At 51.4% G+C, this 22133-nt stretch overlaps 1 protein-coding gene across 1 annotated transcript in view; it reads left to right on the forward strand.

The window, feature by feature from the left end:
• The first annotated feature begins 1011 nt into the window (after positions 1-1011).
• Positions 1012-22133, forward strand: part of ccser2b (coiled-coil serine-rich protein 2b) — a 54550-nt gene continuing 33428 nt past the window's right edge. The window contains exon 1 of the mRNA XM_072373704.1: positions 1012-1453. The gene's annotated coding sequence lies outside the window, so the exon portion shown is untranslated. The remainder of the gene's footprint in view (positions 1454-22133) is intronic.

The raw sequence follows: 22133 nt of genomic DNA on the forward strand, positions 1-22133 counted from the left end.
TCACGTGTCTTTTTTGTATAATTAACCATCAGTTATTAAAGAAAGATAAGAAATAATCTGAGAATAACCACCTGCAAAGTAAATAAAACTTTCTGGTAAAGTCTAAAACAGCTTGAGAAGGTGACTTCTGCCCCCTGCAGGACAAACAGCAGCAGCCCAGCCCAGAACAGCTGGTTTCAAGGCTTCATTTTCTCTAAAATGCTTCATACATGCATCATACAGTGTTATCATATTCATTAACGCATGTTTAAATATGGAAATCTCTGCGGTTTGTTTTTCACGAAAATTAACAGTAATTTTCACAACTCACTTTGATTCAGAATCTTATGTCTGAAGTGAAACGAAGGAATTCGAGTGAACTTAAAGTCAATGTTCTTAAAAAGCACATGAAATGATGAGATTTTATCACATTAAGGGCCACAAAACTGAGACAGCTGCAGGCAGATTAACACACGGATGAATTTGTCTGGAAGCTGTGTCACATTCTTTTATCTTAAATGGAACAAAATCAAAGAGGAGATCTGAGACTGATACGATGGTCAGAACTTTTCAGATGTGGTCCCATGACTCAACCTGATGACTGTAAATCTCACTGAAGCAGGCTGGAGCTCAGTTCATCAGGTGAGTTAAAACTCTGAAGGAAGTTGAAGTCAAAACTCAGTTAATCAGGTTTGAGTTAACTGAGTCTGGAGGCTCCGCAGGTTTGTGGTTAAACTTTTATCTATTTATTATCTATTTATTTTTATTATTTACATAATTTCCAAAGGTTTTTAGGGGGTTGTTGGCCTTTATTCGACAGTGGGTAGAGCAGAAAGAGCAGAAAGACTGTTTCCAGCAACGTGCTCAGACCTGGACTCGAACTCGCGCCGGAAACCACTTAATTCCTGCTTTCTGACAGCCTGGTCACGAAAGAGTTATGTTTACAGCGGGGGGATGACGCCACAGTCAGCTGTGCCTCGTGCAAGCGCTTTCCGCGCCCACGCGCATGTGTGTGTGTGTGTTTGTGGATGATTCAGCAGCTCGAGCGGCGGCGGTCTCTGTCAGCGGCTCTTCTTCTGCACATGTGGAACAGAAGCGGGTTTCACGCGGACCAACGACTCCCAGTCGAACATTTTCATGTCAGCGGGGCGCGCGGAGGACTGAGGTGAACCCGTGCAGGTGGTAAACGTTGGTCGGAGACCCCGTGGTGGTCGGTGTAGCGTTGTTTCCACAGGCCGGAGCACCGCAGCGGCTGCCGCGTCGTGCTTTTATCTCCCGGAGGATTTTATCGCTGTTTGTCGGAGCTTTTACGCTCTTTTGTGTTTATCAGACTTTATCCGGTTGAATTGAACAGAAACACACCAGACAGACAGACAGACAGCCAGACGGACGGACGGACAGACGGCTGCTCATTCAACCATCTCAACCTTGACATTTCCGCATTTGGACAGCTGATGCTCCGTGTTTCTGGCAGGTGAGTTTGAGTCTCTCCGTGTACTTTGCGTTTAAGCGGCGCTTTAACGCTGAAGTGTGCATCTTTAAAGACTGAAAAAGATGGAGGTCCTATAAACACTGAGTCACATAAGATAAGAAGCCGCAACACATCCCTGTAGCTGACGAACAGAGCCGATATGAACGCGTTCTGCAGCGCTTTAACATTCATTTCATTAAAGATCTGTTGAAAGTTAAAGCACCGAACTGTGAGACTTTGGTTCAGCTTAAACCTGTAAAATGAGGAGGAAACACCGGAGAACAGATTTAAATCTAAAATAGTTGCTTTTTTGATGGAAGTTTTGTTTTCACTGATTCTAAAGTCAGAACTTGGGCTTTCTGGGTGTTTGGTGGATAAAGTTTCTGACCCACAGAGGTTTTGTTTTCAGACAATGTGAGGAATGTTCTGAGAACAGCCGCATTCTTTACGTCTTTGGGCCCATTGTTCACATCTTTAAGTCCCGCTGGTTTATTTTAAAGCTGCTGAAGTGGCCCCCGCAGGCTCCCGTAGGCCCCCGGATCAGGCTCCTCTGCTGCAGGGCTTTACCCCGGCATCGGGTCTAAACCTGAGACCCGTTTGGGTTCAGCTTCCCCCCTTATTTCCAGTTCTGTCCAGGATCTGCTGCTGTTCTGCTGGTTCTGTTTCTTTGGCCCTACAGGTTCTGAGGACAGTTTGTTCTTCTTGTTTCTCCAGGTTCTGTTCTTGAGTTCTGCAGGTTCTGTTCTTGAGTTCTGCAGGTTCTGTTCTTGAGTTCTGCAGGTTCTGTTCTTGAGTTCTGCAGGTTCCCCGGTTGGTTCTGCTTCTGCTGGTTTTGTCTCAGGACAGAAATGTTTGACTTGTCTTTTCTTCTTCTGGTGGAGTTTTAACCCTCCTGACCCAAGCTGTTGGCGCTCCAGTGCGTTGGCTTGATCTGCTGGTTCTGCCCGGTTCTCAGTGCCAGCAGCAGAACGGAGGGAACCTGCTGGTACTGTCTGGCAGGGATCCAGACAGTTTCCACTCTGCTCCACTTACACGTTTCCCTCCGGCTGCTCGGAGCTCAGCTGAGAAGCAGAATCTGAGACTGAAAGTCCAAACCTGCAGTCAGAACTCAGCTGTGGTTTCACTCTTTTTGTTGGTCCAACAGACCGAATGAAATCCATCTTCAGTGCATGGACGGATCCACACTGACGGCGTGCACCGACATGTGAGGTGTGCACCGACATGTGAGGCGTGCAGAGTTTGGATCCAGCTGATGAAAAATGAACCATTTTCCATCTGTTTGGTGAATAATTCAATCAAAAAGTTCTGTTTCCGCTCCCTGTGGAGAGAAAGAGTCTTCAGAACTCCTCCCTGCCCAGGACAACCGGAGGCAGTTTGAGACCCGCAGGGTGGGAACTGAACGCCTCCGCTGTGGTCCATGATGGCGTGGAGAAGGTCACAGAGCGCTGAATCAAAGCTGCCACCTGTTTTAAGTGCTGCTCATCCGGAGCGGTGGAGCTTTGTTTTTAAGGAGAAAACCGCTGAAATGAGTGGATAAAGTAGAATTTAATTTACTGAAACTCGTGCTGCTGCTGCTGCTGGTGTAACTCGTGCTGCTGGTGTAACTCGTGCTGCTGCTGGTGTAACTCGTGCTGCTGCTGGTGTAACTCGTGCTGCTGCTGCTGGTGTAACTCGTGCTGCTGGTGTAACTCGTGCTGCTGGTGTAACTCGTGCTGCTGCTGCTGGTGTAACTCGTGCCGCTGCTGCTGGTGTAACTCGTGCTGCTGCTGCTGCTGCTGGTGTAACTCGTGCTGCTGCTGCTGCTGCTGGTGTAACTCGTGCTGCTGCTGGTGTAACTCGTGCTGCTGCTGCTGGTGTAACTCGTGCTGCTGGTGTAACTCGTGCTGCTGCTGCTGGTGTAACTCGTGCCGCTGCTGCTGGTGTAACTCGTGCTGCTGCTGGTGTAACTCGTGCTGCTGCTGCTGGTGTAACTCGTGCTGCTGCTGCTGGTGTAACTCGTGCTGCTGGTGTAACTCGTGCTGCTGCTGCTGGTGTAACTCGTGCCGCTGCTGCTGGTGTAACTCGTGCCGCTGCTGCTGGTGTAACTCGTGCTGCCGCTGCTGCTGGTGTAACTCGTGCTGCTGCTGGTGTAACTCGTGCTGCTGCTGCTGGTGTAACTCGTGCTGCTGCTGCTGGTGTAACTCGTGCTGCTGCTGCTGCTGGTGTAACTCGTGCCGCTGCTGCTGGTGTAACTCGTGCCGCTGCTGCTGGTGTAACTCGTGCCGCTGCTGCTGGTGTAACTCGTGCCGCTGCTGCTGGTGTAACTCGTGCCGCTGCTGCTGGTGTAACTCGTGCCGCTGCTGCTGGTGTAACTCGTGCTGCTGCTGGTGTAACTCGTGCTGCTGCTGCTGGTGTAACTCGTGCTGCTGCTGCTGGTGTAACTCGTGCTGCTGCTGGTGTAACTCGTGCTGCTGCTGCTGGTGTAACTCGTGCTGCTGGTGGTGTAACTCGTGCCGCTGCTGCTGGTGTAACTCGTGCTGCTGCTGGTGTAACTCGTGCTGCTGCTGCTGGTGTAACTCGTGCTGCTGCTGCTGGTGTAACTCGTGCTGCTGGTGTAACTCGTGCTGCTGCTGCTGGTGTAACTCGTGCCGCTGCTGCTGGTGTAACTCGTGCCGCTGCTGCTGGTGTAACTCGTGCTGCCGCTGCTGCTGGTGTAACTCGTGCTGCTGCTGGTGTAACTCGTGCTGCTGCTGCTGGTGTAACTCGTGCTGCTGCTGCTGGTGTAACTCGTGCCGCTGCTGCTGGTGTAACTCGTGCCGCTGCTGCTGGTGTAACTCGTGCTGCTGCTGGTGTAACTCGTGCTGCTGCTGCTGCTGGTGTAACTCGTGCCGCTGCTGCTGGTGTAACTCGTGCCGCTGCTGCTGGTGTAACTCGTGCCGCTGCTGCTGGTGTAACTCGTGCCGCTGCTGCTGGTGTAACTCGTGCCGCTGCTGCTGGTGTAACTCGTGCCGCTGCTGCTGGTGTAACTCGTGCTGCTGGTGTAACTCGTGCTGCTGCTGCTGCTGGTGTAACTCGTGCTGCTGCTGCTGCTGGTGTAACTCTTGCTGCTGGTGTAACTCGTGCTGCTGCTGCTGGTGTAACTCGTGCCGCTGCTGCTGGTGTAACTCGTGCTGCTGCTGCTGCTGGTGTAACTCGTGCTGCTGCTGGTGTAACTCGTGCTGCTGCTGCTGGTGTAACTCGTGCCGCTGCTGCTGGTGTAACTCGTGCCGCTGCTGCTGGTGAAACTCGTGCTGCTGCTGCTGGTGTAACTCGTGCTGCTGGTGTAACTCGTGCTGCTGCTGCTGCTGGTGTAACTCGTGCCGCTGCTGCTGGTGTAACTCGTGCCGCTGCTGCTGGTGTAACTCGTGCCGCTGCTGCTGGTGTAACTCGTGCCGCTGCTGCTGGTGTAACTCGTGCCGCTGCTGCTGCTGGTGTAACTCGTGCCGCTGCTGCTGGTGTAACTCGTGCCGCTGCTGCTGGTGTAACTCGTGCCACTGCTGCTGGTGTAACTCGTGCTGCTGCTGCTGCTGGTGTAACTCGTGCTGCTGCTGGTGTAACTCGTGCTGCTGCTGGTGGTGTAACTCGTGCTGCTGCTGCTGGTGTAACTCGTGCCGCTGCTGCTGGTGTAACTCGTGCCGCTGCTGCTGGTGTAACTCGTGCCGCTGCTGCTGGTGTAACTCGTGCCGCTGCTGCTGGTGAAACTCGTGCTGCTGCTGCTGCTGGTGTAACTCGTGCTGCTGCTGGTGTAACTCGTGCTGCTGCTGGTGTAACTCGTGCCGCTGCTGCTGGTGTAACTCGTGCCGCTGCTGCTGGTGAAACTCGTGCCGCTGCTGCTGGTGTAACTCGTGCTGCTGGTGTAACTCGTGCCGCTGCTGCTGGTGTAACTCGTGCTGCTGCTGGTGGTGTAACTTGTGCTGCTGCTGCTGGTGTAACTCGTGCTGCTGCACCTGCTGCTGGTGTAACTCGTGCCGCTGCTGCTGGTGTAACTCGTGCCGCTGCTGCTGGTGTAACTCGTGCCGCTGCTGCTGGTGTAACTCGTGCTGCTGCTGCTGCTGGTGTAACTCGTGCTGCTGCTGCTGGTGTAACTCGTGCTGCTGCTGGTGTAACTCGTGCTGCTGCTGCTGGTGTAACTCGTGCTGCTGCTGCTGGTGTAACTCGTGCTGCTGCTGCTGGTGTAACTCGTGCTGCTGCTGCTGGTGTAACTCGTGCTGCTGCTGGTGTAACTCGTGCTGCTGCTGGTGTAACTCGTGCTGCTGCTGGTGTAACTCGTGCCGCTGCTGCTGGTGTAACTCGTGCCGCTGCTGCTGGTGTAACTCGTGCCGCTGCTGCTGGTGTAACTCGTGCTGCTGCTGGTGTAACTCGTGCTGCTGCTGCTGGTGTAACTCGTGCTGCTGCTGCTGCTGGTGTAACTCGTGCTGCTGCTGGTGTAACTCGTGCCGCTGCTGCTGCTGGTGTAACTCGTGCTGCTGCTGGTGTAACTCGTGCCGCTGCTGCTGGTGTAACTCGTGCTGCTGCTGCTGGTGTAACTCGTGCTGCTGCTGCTGGTGTAACTCGTGCTGCTGCTGCTGGTGTAACTCGTGCTGCTGCTGGTGTAACTCGTGCCGCTGCTGCTGCTGGTGTAACTCGTGCTGCTGCTGCTGGTGTAACTCGTGCTGCTGCTGGTGTAACTCGTGCCGCTGCTGCTGCTGGTGTAACTCGTGCTGCTGCTGCTGGTGTAACTCGTGCTGCTGCTGCTGCTGGTGTAACTCGTGCCGCTGCTGCTGGTGTAACTCGTGCCGCTGCTGCTGGTGTAACTCGTGCCGCTGCTGCTGGTGTAACTCGTGCCGCTGCTGCTGGTGTAACTCGTGCCGCTGCTGCTGGTGTAACTCGTGCCGCTGCTGCTGGTGTAACTCGTGCCGCTGCTGCTGGTGTAACTCGTGCTGCTGGTGTAACTCGTGCCGCTGCTGCTGGTGTAACTCGTGCCGCTGCTGCTGGTGTAACTCGTGCTGCTGGTGTAACTCGTGCCGCTGCTGCTGGTGTATTTCGTGCAGCTGCTGCTGGTGTAACTCGTGCTGCTGGTGTAACTCGTGCCGCTGCTGCTGGTGTAACTCGTGCTGCTGGTGTAACTCGTGCCGCTGCTGCTGGTGTAACTCGTGCCGCTGCTGCTGGTGTAACTCGTGCCGCTGCTGCTGCTGCTGGTGTAACTCCTGCTGCTGCTGGTGTAACTCGTGCCGCTGCTGCTGGTGTAACTCGTGCCGCTGCTGCTGGTGTAACTCGTGCCGCTGCTGCTGGTGTAACTCGTGCTGCTGCTGCTGCTGGTGTAACTCGTGCTGCTGCTGCTGGTGTAACTCGTGCAGCTGCTGCTGGTGTAACTCGTGCTGCTGCTGCTGCTGCTGGTGTAACTCGTGCTGCTGCTGGTGTAACTCGTGCTGCTGCTGCTGGTGTAACTCGTGCTGCTGCTGGTGTAACTCGTGCCGCTGCTGCTGGTGTAACTCGTGCCGCTGCTGCTGGTGTAACTCGTGCCGCTGCTGCTGGTGTAACTCGTGCCGCTGCTGCTGGTGTAACTCGTGCCGCTGCTGCTGGTGTAACTCGTGCCGCTGCTGCTGGTGTAACTCGTGCCGCTGCTGCTGGTGTAACTCGTGCCGCTGCTGCTGGTGTAACTCGTGCCGCTGCTGGTGTAACTCGTGCTGCTGCTGCTGGTGTAACTCGTGCTGCTGCTGCTGGTGTAACTCGTGCTGCTGCTGCTGGTGTAACTCGTGCTGCTGCTGCTGCTGGTGTAACTGCTGCTGCTGGTGTAACTCGTGCTGCTGCTGCTGGTGTAACTCGTGCCGCTGCTGCTGCTGGTGTAACTGCTGCTGGTGTAACTGCTGCTGCTGGTGTAACTCGTGCTGCTGCTGCTGGTGTAACTCGTGCTGCTGCTGCTGGTGTAACTCATGCCGCTGCTGCTGGTGTAACTCGTGCTGCTGCTGCTGGTGTAACTCGTGCTGCTGCTGGTGTAACTCGTGCTGCTGCTGCTGGTGTAACTGAGCTGAACGTTGCTGGTTCCAGTCGTTCTGCTGACTTCCTGTCGGCCTGCACAGGGACTCCATGAGTTCCAGAGTCAGTGACACTGGAAACGTTTGAGCTGTTGGGTGCAGGAAAAGCTCACACACAACAGGTTGATCCGACCAGTAAAACCAAATAAGTTTAAAAGCTTATTTTTGTGCTTCCATGTCACCTTTTAAATCTGTTGATTCACACCGATTAGCATCATTTTGACTGATATTTTCCATTTATTTTAATCTAAACGGACTCCTGTCGTGTTTTTCACTTCATTTATTGGTCTTGCACAGCGTCCCACACACACACTCACACACCAACAGTAACACTGAGTGCGTCCCACACACACTCACACCAACAGTAACACTGAGTGCGTCCCACACACACTTCACATGAGAGTAAACCAGGAGATGAAACTTTTCTTATCTTTTATCATCGTTTTATCTTTCCGTCTCATTTAAATTTCCAGCAGCAGAGCATAAATAATTTCAAACTCTTCTGTTTTTGTCTCACTGGTGAAACCAAAGCAAACTGCAGATGTTCAACAGCTGGCTGTGCCTCGTGCTAAGCTAACGCTAACAGCGCCTCTCCTTTCAGGGATGTTGTCAGATCTCTGGTGGCAGGAAATGTTTGGTGAATCTTCCATCTCTGACTGGGTGGAGCCTTTCTGCTCCGTTTCCTCTCTGATGAAATCAGCCACACTGCTGCTGCTGTGAAGCGTCTCGGGTTCATTTCTAAAGGATTCTGCACAATAAATAACCAACAGCGTCACCAGAGTATTGAAATGTCTTCTCACATTCTGTTTAATAAGAAACAGAAAAGATGGAAGAAGTAAAAAATACTTTTCCTAAAAAACTAATGAAATATCCACAGAATAAAGTTGATATAAAGAAATGAGAGATTTAAGATGAAATTAGATTACATTGAATTGAAAAAAATCGATTCTTAAAAGACATAAACAGTAAAATAAAGTTCTTACAAAGAAGATATTAAAGCATCATTTTTAGGAAACGTAACGCTTGTGGAATATTTGGCTGTTGGGCCTGGAAACACAGAACATGTGAGCTGGGTTCCCCTGCTGCCGGGTTCCCCTGCTGCAGGTGAGCCGGGTTCCCCCGCCGCCGGGTTCCCCCGCCGCCGGGTTCCCCCGCCGCTGGGTTCGGGCCCGGCTCAGGGAGGGCAGGCAGCTTCTGAAGCTTTTAAAGCAGGCGTGTCGGACCTCAGACGGTTAAACACGGCAGAGGCCTGTTGGTGTGAAGTGTGCCAGGTCAGAGGAGGGACTAACGGGAGAAAGAGCTGCTTTGTGGCAGATTAATGCTGCTGTGGAGCCGCGGGTCTCAGCACAACAGGGAGGTTGTCTGAGCCAAGCTGCTACCAAATGCAAAGGGATGAGGGGGATGGGGGGCTCCAACTGAGACGTAAACTGTGCAGCAGGGACCCGTCCTCTGCTGGGTGATGGGACTCGTGTTGTTTCTGCTCTGCGGTGCTGATCCTGAGCAGCAGCGATGGCACCAGAAGCAGAGAGGCCGGTTTCACTCTTTAACGGGGCTGAAAGGTTTGAACTGGCCTCGCTGAGGCGCCTTCATTTCACTCCAGTTCATCATCAAAGTGTCACAACATCCTCACATTTCGCTTCTTACTTCAACCAGTTTGACCAGTTCCTGTGAGAAATGTCCCAAGAAAACGGAGCAGGACAGAAGACGTTTGATGGTGGGTCGACGTCTCGGTGTGGGGCCGATGGCGTCTCGGTGTGGGGCCGATGGCGTCTCGGTGTGGGGCCGATGGCGTCTCGGTGTGGGTCCGATGGCGTCTCGGTGTGGGTCCGATGGCGTCTCGGTGTGGGTCCGATGGCGTCTCGGTGTGGGGCCGATGGCGTCTCGGTGTGGGTCCGATGGCGTCTCGGTGTGGGGCCGATGGCGTCTCGGTGTGGGGCCGATGGCGTCAGACGGTCTGAGAGCGAGGCTCACGCTGCCTGTTGTTGGTTTGATGGAACAGAAAGTATGTGAACAGTGACGCCCACCACAGAGCAACACGATTATTCCAGGCTTTATCCGGCACCGCAGGTTTACTGCTGCTGTGATAAAAGATAAGACTGTATGTGGGTCTGACTTCTGCATCAAATCAAACTGAAAGCATCAGGTTGCTTTCATTAAATGTCCTTATTATCAGGGACACAGTCACAGACGGGTAGCTCTGTCTCCTAAGACTCCAGGCCTCTGTCTCCTAAGACTTCAGGCCTCTGTCTCCTAATACTTCAGGCCTCTGTCTCCTAAGACTTCAGGCCTCTGTCTCCTAATACTTCAGGCCTCTGTCTCCCAATACTTCAGGCCTCTGTCTCCTAAGACTTCAGGCCTCTGTCTCCTAAGACTTCAGGCCTCTGTCTCCTGATACTTCAGGCCTCTGTCTCCTGATACTTCAGGCCTCTTTGTAAGTTCTTGTGAAAGCGGTGCTTCTCACAGGTGAAAGTTTTGATTTGCCAGCATGGCTCGGTCTGGTTCCTGCTCCACATCTGCAGCACCGGTGATGGAGTTGGTTGCACTGGTCTCTCTATGGAGATGTTCTGGTCTGAGGCCGTGATGGACAGCGGATTCAATCCTCTTTCTGTTGAAATGTGCTGAGAAACGACCTGATGCAGACCTGCTTGGATGTTTCTTTGAAAAGTGTTCTGCGTGTATCCGGATACATAAGAAGTGTTTAAAAAAGAGGAAATGCACAAAAGAAATGGGATGACATTCAAAATAAGCTTCCTTCTGTATCCACTGACCCTGGATTTAGAAATGAGCTGTTTTTGCATGTTTGTGGACTCATCTCCAGCCAGATGAAACACCTGATAGTTCCACTGCTCCTGAGTGCTGCTCCTGCAGGTGATTAAATCTGGAAGCTGGGCGAGTCCATGCAAAGACTTTGGTTTGGTGTCTGATTTAAAGTCTGAGCTGCAGGCAGTGGCACAGCTTAATGTTTCCAATGAAACATTGATGAGGACCCGGTTATCATTATTCTGTAAAGCTGCTGTGAGAGTGTGATGTGGAGGCCAATAAAGCAGGTTTTATGTTTCCAGTTGGACGAAGCGGTTTTTAAAGTGAACAGAAGTGCTGAGAAAATGAAACGAAAGCTGTGTGAAGAAGCCGAGGAGCTAGAGTTACTCTGCCCTCTGCCAGGAATACCTGGTGAGAAACTGAAGCCTCACAAGGCTCAGAGGAGGGAAGGAGAACATGCTGCAGGGAGAAGAGGAGAAGGCAGCTCAGAGCTGGCTGTCCGGGGTCAGGTCGGGGGTCACCTGAACAGCTGGCTGTCCGGGGTCAGGTCGGGGGTCACCTGAACAGCGTGGCTGTCAGGGGTCAGGTCGGGGGTCACCTGAACAGCTGGCTGTCCGGGGGCAGGTCGGGGGTCACCTGAACAGCTGGCTGTCCGGGGGCAGGTCGGGGGTCACCTGAACAGCGCGGCTGTCCGGGGGCAGGTCGGGGGTCACCTGAACAGCGTGGCTGTCCGGGGGCAGGTCGGGGGTCACCTGAACAGCGTGGCTGTCAGGGGTCAGGTCGGGGGTCACCTGAACAGCTGGCTGTCCGGGGGCAGGTCGGGGGTCACCTGAACAGCTGGCTGTCCGGGGGCAGGTCGGGGGTCACCTGAACAGCGCGGCTGTCCGGGGGCAGGTCGGGGGTCACCTGAACAGCGCGGCTGTCCGGGGTCAGGTCGGGGGTCACCTGAACAGCGTGGCTGTCCGGGGTCAGGTCGGGGGTCACCTGAACAGCTGGCTGTCCGGGGGCAGGTCGGGGGTCACCTGAACAGCGTGGCTGTCCGGGGGCAGGTCGGGGGTCACCTGAACAGCGTGGCTGTCCGGGGTCAGGTCGGGGGTCACCTGAACAGCTGGCTGTCCGGGGGCAGGTCGGGGGTCACCTGAACAGCGCGGCTGTCCGGGGGCAGGTCGGGGGTCACCTGAACAGCAGACATTTGATGCTGTCCTCCTCCTCTGGACAAACAGCGGCCTTCAGAGGTCAGATAAACCTTTCTGTCACCATCAGGACGATCAGGGCTCACAGCTTCTTCTTCTGCTGTTTGGAGAATCCAGCTGCAGGGATCACACCGCTCCGCCTCCTGGGAAAGTTTCCTCCAAGGTGTTGGAGACCATGTGGAACCTCGGGTTCAGGAGGAGCGGCTTTCGCCCCGGGGTGGGCCTGGAAGAGTTCCTGGAAGTGTTCCTGAAAGAGTTCCTGAAAGTGTTCCTGGAAGAGTTCCTGAAAGAGTTCCTGGAAGAGTTCCTGAAAGAGTTCCTGGAAGTGTTCCTGAAAGAGTTCCTGGAAGAGTTCCTGAAAGAGTTCCTGGAAGTGTTCCTGGAAGAGTTCCTGGAAGAGTTCCTGGAAGTGTTCCTGGAAGAGTTCCTGAAAGTGTTCCTGGAAGAGTTCCTGAAAGAGTTCCTGGAAGAGTTCCTGAAAGAGTTCCTGGAAGTGTTCCTGAAAGAGTTCCTGGAAGAGTTCCTGAAAGAGTTCCTGGAAGTGTTCCTGGAAGAGTTCCTGGAAGAGTTCCTGGAAGTGTTCCTGGAAGAGTTCCTGGAAGAGTTCCTGGGCCCTGGCAGGGATTTCCAGGACAGAATCAGGTCTGTTTTCAGCTGCCTGAGGCCTGAAGGTCACAGAGGTGTCTCCAGATGTTTTGTAGATGATGGAAGATTCTTTCCCACGTTTTCTCAGAACTCTGAAACTCTGAAGCCCATCTTTACTGATGAGACTCTGCTCTCTTCTTACCGGTCATGTTGCTGAGTTGTTGCCAATCAGCCTCTGTCCCAACAGTTTTGAGTCGCTCACATCCATGTTTTTGTCTTGCTTTTAACATCTAATCTAACTCCTCTCCTGAAGCTGAATTCAACACAGTGGCGTCTGCATAGAGCAGCAGATCTCAGATCAGGTTACTGTTGACTCATTGCTCAGATAATGGAGGAGGATCCTGTTGCTGCTGCTGCTCAACTTTGAGCTCATCTTACATTTTAAATGGATAGAAGCGTGCTGGCGCCCTCAGCCAGCCTCTGACGTCCGAGTCGTCCCGGTTTCACCCACCGGGGGCTCAGCCTGGACCATCTGTCGTGTCTCCATCTGTGAGTTGTGCTCCAGCAGCTTTTGGCCTTTTCTCAGTCTGAGAGTGTGAAAGAAATCTGACCTCATGGGGTGGAAACGCTGCTGGGAGCTGGCAGTCATTTTAGGGAGGGAAAACAGCATCTGTGTGCAGCCGTTATTACTGAGAAATGAACTGACAGGTGGGAAGTTTGCCCTCCATGAGTCTTCTGATGGCTTTTAAAAGTCCTAAACGCTGCAGGTTTGAACACAGATGAAACTATCATCATTGGAAAGTGCTGTGAACCGGCTGCCATCAGCAGTGAAGTGTTTTCACACAGAAAAACCCAAATATGTGGAGATTTTAGTGTCTCAAAGTGTCATTTTAACCTGAATATTTGTCTTTTTGCAGCTTTTAAGCATTTTAAACAACTTCAAATTGGCCACTTTTTAAAAGAAAGTTAATAAAATGACTTTTTATTCTGTGCTTAAGAGCCTTAAGTTGCTGCTAAAACCCCCATAAATCTGAAAATGGGACATTGAGTGAACAGATTTTCTGGGTAAAGTTTCTACAAGGTGAGCCTCCTCCCTGCTGCATTCACTGCACCTCAGAGGTGGAGAATCTAAACACAGCATCTCTTCTCATGATTAGTAATTTAGTTCACTTTAAAAGCGTTGGATGAATTATTCTCTACCAGTACTTTGCTTTTCATCAACAAGGAAATCTGGCGTCTAATCTAAAATATTTCTTACCAGGTGGAAGCTTGAAATTCGGATTTTCCCTTGTTGTTGAATGCAGCATTAGTGAAATATTGGCCATTTGAGCTACAGTTACACTTACTGTGATGATAGTCGTTATGTTTGAGACTAGATTGTGCTGAAAGGAGGGAGAAGTAGTCGACCAGCTGCCCAGAGGAGGGTTTACGGATAAAACTGCCTGCCAAGATTTGTGCTGGGAGTTCGGTGCATGGGCCGAGCTCTGAGGTTATTTATTGTATGCTCTCTAATACTTCTTATGAGATACTACAGCCCCGAAAAGAGGCACAGCCCCTGAAAAGAGGGGCAGGAAGGGAGCCCAGTGGGTCCCGATCTGTTCTGTCTCTGAGTTCCTCATTTCTGTTCAAATGATTTGAAATAACAGACAAATCTGAGAGCCGGAGATGGAAGCAGTTGACCTTTTTCTGGCTTTCTCGCTGGCAGCCCTCGATTCCTCGCAGCTCAGTGAGCAGAGAAGTAGAGCATGAGGACATGGATCACCCAGTGTGAGACGGCAGTGGGGGAGCAGGAAGATGTGCAGCCTGTTTTATGCAAAGGTTCTGCTCTCATTGTGAACCTGAGTCCCTTTGAATCCTGCCAGGATTAAATAGGAACAGAGGAAAGCATCGGATGTTTGTGGAGTGAAGAAGAAGCATTAATGCCCCAAAAAAACGGACAGAAATGACCCATTTGTACACATTTCCCTCAAGCCTGGAGGGATTCAAGTGTTGCATGATGTTCTGTACAGAAATATATGATGTAGCCAAAGGTTTTTCTTTAATTTCTGCAGCAATAAAAGGTTTAAAGTGTTCTGGAGAAGCTGCAGGTTTAGAAACAGATTCAGTTCTGAAGGGGTCGAGTCACCTGAACTGGAGTTTATACATGAAGGAAAGGAAAGAAGAAGAATAACTTATTAAAAAGATTATTATTTAAATCATTATAAAGAGAGAAATTCATGCTCAGTTATTCACGTGATGCAGAACGAGGCGGTGTGTCTTCAGCCTGGAGCCAGCACCAGATTTCAGCTCAGAAACATAGAATTTGGCATGAATCATAGATCTGAAGAGAGCAGGCAGCAGCTGCATCGTACAACCCGACGCTTTACTCTCAAATAAAACTGATATTTAGCATGTTTTAGCATCGCAGAGCAAAGCTAACGGACCAACAACACCACCAACGGAACCAAGAGCAGCCCACAGCTCAGACTGTTCCACATCTTTATGAAAGTGGCAGAAAATACTGCAGCCGAGTGTTTGCAAAGCCCCAACAGTCGCCCTAAAAGAGAAACCTGATATGTTCTGAGCTGCAGGGCATGCAGACGGAGTTTATTTGGCTTTTTTACTCTGATTAAAGGCCTTCGGTTAGTTTTCTCTCTGATTAAAAACCGACTGAAGGTGCAAACACAGGATTTAAGGTTCAGGAAAGACTCATCAGCACTGATCTTTAAAGAGCTGGAGAAGGATATTTTTATTTAAAAAATGCTCATTTGTTTGGCCTAATGTCCGTTCTGGGAGTGAATGGAGCTGCTGGAACCACCATAAGTTGTGGGACAAATGTATTGATTTGGTATTGTGGGTATCTGTGGGACCTGAAGCTTCCTTTTCTCTCTAAAGATCGGATGAAGCGTCGGTGGTTGGAGGTGAATAAAGCTGCTGGCATGCAGCCACACTCAGGCACAAGCAGCAGTGAATAGATGAAGTTAAATAATCTGCAGTCTCCTCCTCTGGCTTCTGGCTGCTCTGCCTTCAGCTCCATTAGTGAAAGTGACGTGTCAGCACAGAACAGTCGGTCTCAGCTCACCACGATATCCTTTATCAGTCGGTCAATAACACAGCTGCCAAGGTCGGGACACGTAAGCAGCTCCGAGGCTGCGCCCGGGAGCTCGCTCCGAACTCCAGATCCAGGATCAGTGCCTGGAATCGACCCGCAGCCGGCCCTCAGCAGGCTGACTTCCACAGTTAATGGTCCTTATGGATCTGAGAGGTTTGACACAGTAATCCCTGTAGTTTGAGGTAATCCAGCCTCAGGGGAAATGGTGCCTTTGTTGGGGTCTATTTTCAGGAGCAGATTAATGCACATGTGATGCTGCAGTGAGTTTGTGTGGCGGCAGAATCTGTTGATGAGGGAACAAATCTGCAGTTTTACCAGAGGGAGATCAGTCTTTATCTGAGTTACTGTAACTCTCTCTGTTGCTACATTAATCACATGTTCACGCTTTTCTTTTTGTCCGTTAAACGGATGAATACACAGCAGTGGACTTTGCACCTGGAGTCATTTATTCATTCAGATGCTCTTTGACTCGCAGCCACAGACCTGAAGCTGCATGTGCTTCGGGTTCAGAGGTCGAGCTGCAGCCAGCGGCGCTAAAGTCTGATTCTGGTCACATGTTCAGCAGCAGCAAACATCTCCATGAGTCACCTGCTCTGTTTCAGAGCTGAAAATGAAAAGATAGAGCTGGAATGCTTTAAAGTGTCACCAGGATGCGCTTTAACGTCAGTGAGGTCGCAGCAGTTTCTGTTAACGGCGTTTCTCTACCTTGATGTCATGAACATGATGTAACGGTTTAATCTGCAGAGCTGGTAGCAGGAAGCCTGTTGGCAGGGATTTTATGGCTTTACAGGAGGGCCACAACAAAGAATGAACCTGAGAACATGTGAAGGGGATTAAAGGAAAGGGAAATATATCTTTTAAATGTATATTTTTATTTTTCACAGCAGGAGTGAGACGGTACAAACTGGGAGATGGAAAAGCAACGAGACTGAAAAAGTAATTAGAGAAAGAATGACATCCACAGAGGATGGCGGCCATTGTGAGATTTTAGATCTAAAAAATCAATTTCCAGTTCTGTGAAAAAGAAAGTCGCCTTCTTTTACGTCTAAGGTTTTATAAACCAGGACAAAATAATAGAATTAAAGTTAAAGCCATTAAAAAGGCCAACTATCTGGAGTCCATCATTCTACAGAGAGAAAGATTATTCACAAGTGGAAAACATTCAGGACAGCTGTCAATCTTCCCAGGAGTGGACGTCCCAGCAAGTTCACCCCAAGGTTAAGAAGCCCAGAGCTACATCTCAGACTCTACAGGCCTCAGTTAGCATGTTAAAGGTTAAAGGTCACCCCAAGGTGAAGAAGCCCAGAGCTACATCTCAGACTCTACAGGCCTCAGTTAGCAGGTTAAAGGTTAAAGGTCACCCCAAGGGAAAAAGCCCAGAGCTACATCTCAGACTCTACAGGCCCCAGTTAGCATGCTAAAGGTTAAAGGTCACCCCAAGGTGAAAAAGCCCAGAGCTACATCTCAGACTCTACAGGCCTCAGTTAGCATGTTTAAGGTTAAAGGTCACCCCAAGGTGAAGAAGCCCAGAGCTACATCTCAGACTCTACAGGCCTCAGTTAGCATGTTAAAGGTTAAAGGTCACCCCAAGGTGAAAAAGCCCAGAGCTACATCTCAGACTCTACAGGCCTCAGTTAGCATGTTAGAGGTTAAAGGTCACCCCAAGGTGAAAAAGCCCAGAGCTACATCTCAGACTCTACAGGCCTCAGTTAGCATGTTAGAGGTTAAAGGTCACCCCAAGGTGAAGAAGCCCAGAGCTACATCTCAGACTCTACAGGCCTCAGTTAGCATGCTAAAGGTTAAAGGTCACCCCAAGGTGAAAAAGCCCAGAGCTACATCTCAGACTCTACAGGCCTCAGTTAGCATGCTAAAGGTTAAAGGTCATGGCAGCACAGTTAGAAAAAGACTGAACAAGGACGGCTTGTTTGGAAGGGCTGCAGGAGAAAGCCTCTTCTCTCTAAAAAGAACATGGCAGCACAGCTTAGGTTTGCAAAGCTGCATCTGAACAAAGCACAAGACTTCTGGAACAATGTCCTTTGGACAGACCAGAGCAAAGTGGAGATGTTTGGTCCTAATGCACAGCAGCACGTTTGGAGGAAACCAAACACAGCATATCAGCACAAACACCTCATACCAGCTGTCAAGCACGGTATTCACTTAGTTTTACTCACTGCTGCTGCAGCTGCTTTTTGAGCCAGCCCAACCGTTTCTAACCCACAGCAGACTCTCAGGAAACGTTTTGGCTCGCTTGTAAAATGCAGCGGAGCCGTTTGAACTTGTTTCCATTTAATTGCCGGCTGCCACGTGCGCAGATGCTGTGAGGGTGGCGCACGCCTTCTGAGAAGCTGACAGGTCTGTACCTGAAAGCAGACGCTCAGGAAAACCATTATTCCATCTTTAACTCTGACTGACTCCATGATGACGGCTTTTCAATCAGAAGAAACTTGTTTCCATGACGATGCATTTCTGCTCAGATGAACTGAAACTGAGGGACCAGCAGAGCTGCTGCTTCAGGGATCCATAGCTCACCTTTAGCTGCTCTTCTTCCATTTAACTCGTGGTTTCTCTCTCTTCCGTCGGTGGCGTCCTGGCTGTCAGAGGCGAGCAGGACGTGGAACATGTTTCAGCGCTGAGGCGTGTTGGGCGTGTTGGGCGCTGAGGCGTGTTGGGCGTGTTGGGCGCTGCGGCGTGTTGGGCGTGTTGGGCGCTGGGGCGTGTTGGGCGCTGCGGCGTGTTGGGCGTGTTGGGCGCTGCGGCGTGTTGGGCGCTGAGGCGTGTTGGGCGCTGCGGCGTGTTGGGCGTGTTGGGCGCTGCGGCGTGTTGGGCGTGTTGGGCGCTGCGGCGTGTTGGGCGTGTTGGGCGCTGCGGCGTGTTGGGCGCTGCGGCGTGTTGGGCGTGTTGGGCGCTGCGGCGTGTTGGGCGCCGCGGCGTGTTGGGCGCCGCGGCGTGTTGGGCGCCGCGGCGTGTTGGGCGCTGGGGCGTGTTGGGCGCTGCGGCGTGTTGGGCGTGTTGGGCGCTGCGGCGTGTTGGGCGCTGCGGCGTGTTGGGCGCCGCGGCGTGTTGGGCGCCGCGGCGTGTTGGGCGCTGGGGCGTGTTGGGCGCTGCGGCGTGTTGGGCGTGTTGGGTGCTGGGGCTTGTTGGGCGTACAGCATCGGTTCCCGGCAGCTTCAGCCAGTCGGCCCACTTTAACTCTTTCATTTGTTCTGTGGTGACAGACGTTAAAACGACATGAAACAAAACCTCCGTCACATGTTCTGCGTTTAAAAACCACCCGCTGTGGCTCCCACTCTCTCACATTTCAGCTGAACTGTGCCGCCGGCAGTGAGAGGAAAACAGTCGCAGTAAGAGTCGAATCATTTATTCTCTCAGTCACACATTTGAAATGGTTATAAAAAGCTTGTAATTGGGCTTAAAGCCGTTCAGCTCTGCTTCACTGATGTGATGCTGTGCAGATGTTTAAACGCAGAGTGGGTGGAGCCGCTTGTTTTAACCTACAGACAGATGTTTTATGTGTGAAAATACGCTGAAACTTATCCTCTTAGTGTGGAGAAGGACTGCAGCCTCCAGAGTCCAGACTGAAACCAGAACTCTGGTGATGTAGGACAGGAAATGAGAGAAAAGGATGGAGAGGCAGCTGCAGAGCATCTCATTATGGTTGTGTCGTGACCTCGTTCATCACTCCTCATTCCCTCCCGTCTGACCTTGGTTTCACAGCAGAGTGTCTGCTGCAGCACAGCTGCTCACACACCGCCATGTTTCCTGCACTTCTGAGGACATCACACTGACTCACGTGCACGTGCTGAAGAGCCACGACTGAATGCTTTACATCAGGAGGATGTCCTTCTTGTCTTCTGTCAGAAAGTGGACACAAAAGCTGTAATAAAACATGGAAAACGGAGCTGAGCTCCAGGCTGTTTCTGGAGAGGATGATGTGCTGCTTCCCTGAAAATGGAGCTGAGCTCCAGGCTGTTTCTGGTGAGGATGATGTGCAGCTTCCCTGAAAATGGGGCTGAGCTCCAGGCTGTTTCTGGTGAGGATGATGTGCAGCTTCCCTGAAAATGGGGCTGAGCTCCAGGCTGTTTCTGGTGAGGATGATGTGCAGCTTCCCTGAAAATGGAGCTGAGCTCCAGGCTGTTTCTGGAGAGGATGATGTGCTGCTTCCCTGAAAATGCTGCTGAGCTCCAGGCTGTTTCTGGTGAGGATGATGTGCAGCTTCCCTGAAAATGGGGCTGAGCTCCAGGCTGTTTCTGGTGAGGATGATGTGCTGCTTCCCTGAAAATGGGGCTGAGCTCCAGGCTGTTTCTGGTGAGGATGATGTGCAGCTTCCCTGAAAATGGGGCTGAGCTCCAGGCTGTTTCTGGTGAGGATGATGTGCTGCTTCCCTGAAAATGGGGCTGAGCTCCAGACTGTTTCTGGTGAGGATGATGTGCAGCTTCCCTGAAAATGGGGCTGAGCTCCAGGCTGTTTCTGGTGAGGATGATGTGCTGAGCTCCAGGCTGTTTCTGGTGAGGATGATGTGCAGCTTCCCTGAAAATGGGGCTGAGCTCCAGGCTGTTTCTGGTGAGGATGATGTGCAGCTTCCCTGAAAATGGGGCTGAGCTCCAGGCTGTTTCTGGTGAGGATGATGTGCAGCTTCCCTGAAAATGGGGCTGAGCTCCAGGCTGTTTCTGGTGAGGATGATGTGCTGCAGCTTCCCTGAAAATGGGGCTGAGCTCCAGGCTGTTTCTGGTGAGGATGATGTGCAGCTTCCCTGAAAATGGAGCTGAGCTCCAGGCTGTTTCTGGTGAGGATGATGTGCAGCTTCCCTGAAAATGGGGCTGAGCTCCAGGCTGTTTCTGGTGAGGATGATGTGCTGCTTCCCTGAAAATGGGGCTGAGCTCCAGGCTGTTTCTGGAGAGGATGATGTGCAGCTTCCCTGAAAATGGGGCTGAGCTCCAGGCTGTGGCTGTTTCTGGTGAGGATGATGTGCTGCTTCCCTGAAAATGGGGCTGAGCTCCAGGCTGTGGCTGTTTCTGGTGAGGATGATGTGCAGCTTCCCTGAAAATGGGGCTGAGCTCCAGGCTGTGGCTGTTTCTGGTGAGGATGATGTGCAGCTTCCCTGAAAATGGGGCTGAGCTCCAGGCTGTTTCTGGTGAGGATGATGTGCAGCTTCCCTGAAAATGGGGCTGAGCTCCAGGCTGTTTCTGGTGAGGATGATGTGCAGCTTCCCTGAAAATGGGGCTGAGCTCCAGGCTGTTTCTGGTGAGGATGATGTGCTGCAGCTTCCCTGAAAATGGGGCTGAGCTCCAGGCTGTTTCTGGTGAGGATGATGTGCAGCTTCCCTGAAAATGGAGCTGAGCTCCAGGCTGTTTCTGGAGAGGATGATGTGCAGCTTCCCTGAAAATGGAGCTGAGCTCCAGGCTGTTTCTGGTGAGGATGATGTGCAGCTTCCCTGAAAATGGAGCTGAGCTCCAGGCTGTTTCTGGTGAGGATGATGTGCAGCTTCCCTGAAAATGGAGCTGAGCTCCAGGCTGTTTCTGGTGAGGATGATGTGCTGCAGCTTCCCTGTGTGACGGTGACACAGCAGCAGGGAAGTCATGAGTCAGCGAACGGCAGCAGCACTTGTTGTTTTTCTTCCTCCTTAAAGCCTGTGATGGGACTCTTGGTTTGAAGGTGCTGCTGAATGATGGTCTTTATGAGCCAAACACATGGCTGGGAACACTTGTTCTCATCTGACCTTTGGGGCAGCGTCTGCTCTTGTTCTGACGCGCTCTCTGCAGCCCCTCAGGACGTTCAGATGACTTTAAAACTCCTCTGAGGATGTTCTGATCTGCTTTTTCCGTCATGCTGAAGTCACAAGCTTCCCAGCTGGAGCCCCCCTCCCTGCTCGGGTCACGATGAGCACATCAGATATTTCCTTTTGGCTTTCAGAGCAGCTTGTGATGCTTCCATTAGCTGAGGGGGCAGATGGAGAACTGAGGAGGTTGTTCTTTTAACTCCGGCGCCATGTGCCGAGGCTGCAGGGCAGCAGGACGAAGCCATGGAGTTGTTTGGTTTTTCTTCTTCTTGTTCGTTATACTTCCTGACCTGAGATGAAGTTCAATTAACAACTGAACTGCTGTATTTCCTCAAATGAAGGTGGAGGCCTTGACTTTGATGTTTTAAGCTCTTATCAGGGGGCTTTCAGGCTTTTATTTCTACTCATCCTTGTTATCAGCAGGACTTATTTTCCTGGAATGACTTATTTTATTTCCTCAAATGAAGGTGGAGGCCTTGACTTTGATGTTTTAAGCCAGCAGGCTGTTATCAGGCTTTTATTTCTAGTCATCCTTGTTATCAGCAGGACTTATTTTCCTGGAATGACTTATTTTATTTCCTCAAAAATAAATCGTTAATGGAGCAAACAAACAGTGAACACTTGTTTCCTCATTCATGTGTATTTGCATGATAACCAACCGGCTGTAATCACTGTGGAAATCCCCACGACCTCCAACAGAAGTGTGAAAATCCTCTGGAATCTACTCTGAGTTTCTGAACCTGCATCGAGTGTCGGGGCGTTGGATGAATGAAGCGGCGAGCAGGCAGATAAACTGTTAGCTCGAACATGGGAAGCTGTTGAACGGTTCAGTCGTAGCATCTCTGTTAGCCGTCGGTGTCACTGCGGCGCTTCGAAGGAACGACTTTTTAAAAAGTGTTTTTCTGACATTTTCATTTGCTTTGTTCCTCTGCAACTGAAATGAAGATTTAGTGTTCGTCACACAGATGTTGGAACATCTGCTGTTTGGATCTTTTTTTTTTATTGTTCCAACATGACAAAGCAGTTCTGGAAGGTCCAGAAGGGAATATTCTGTTGTTTTTGCCACCTTTCATGTGGGAGATCTGGGTTCAAATCCCCTGCATGAAAGGTATTACCTCCAGTAGGGTCCTTAGGCAAGACCCCCTTACCCTGTCTGCCTTTCTGTAAGTCGCTTTGGATAAAAGCTTCTGCTAAAGGCATAAACATAAAGCCGAACATCCTGTAACAGCTTGTTTTTGTTTGATCT

Source organism: Leuresthes tenuis, unplaced genomic scaffold, assembly GCF_036924035.1.
Source record: "Leuresthes tenuis unplaced genomic scaffold, fLeuTen1.0.hap1 SCAF_20, whole genome shotgun sequence".
NCBI classification, from domain to species: domain Eukaryota; kingdom Metazoa; phylum Chordata; class Actinopteri; order Atheriniformes; family Atherinopsidae; genus Leuresthes; species Leuresthes tenuis.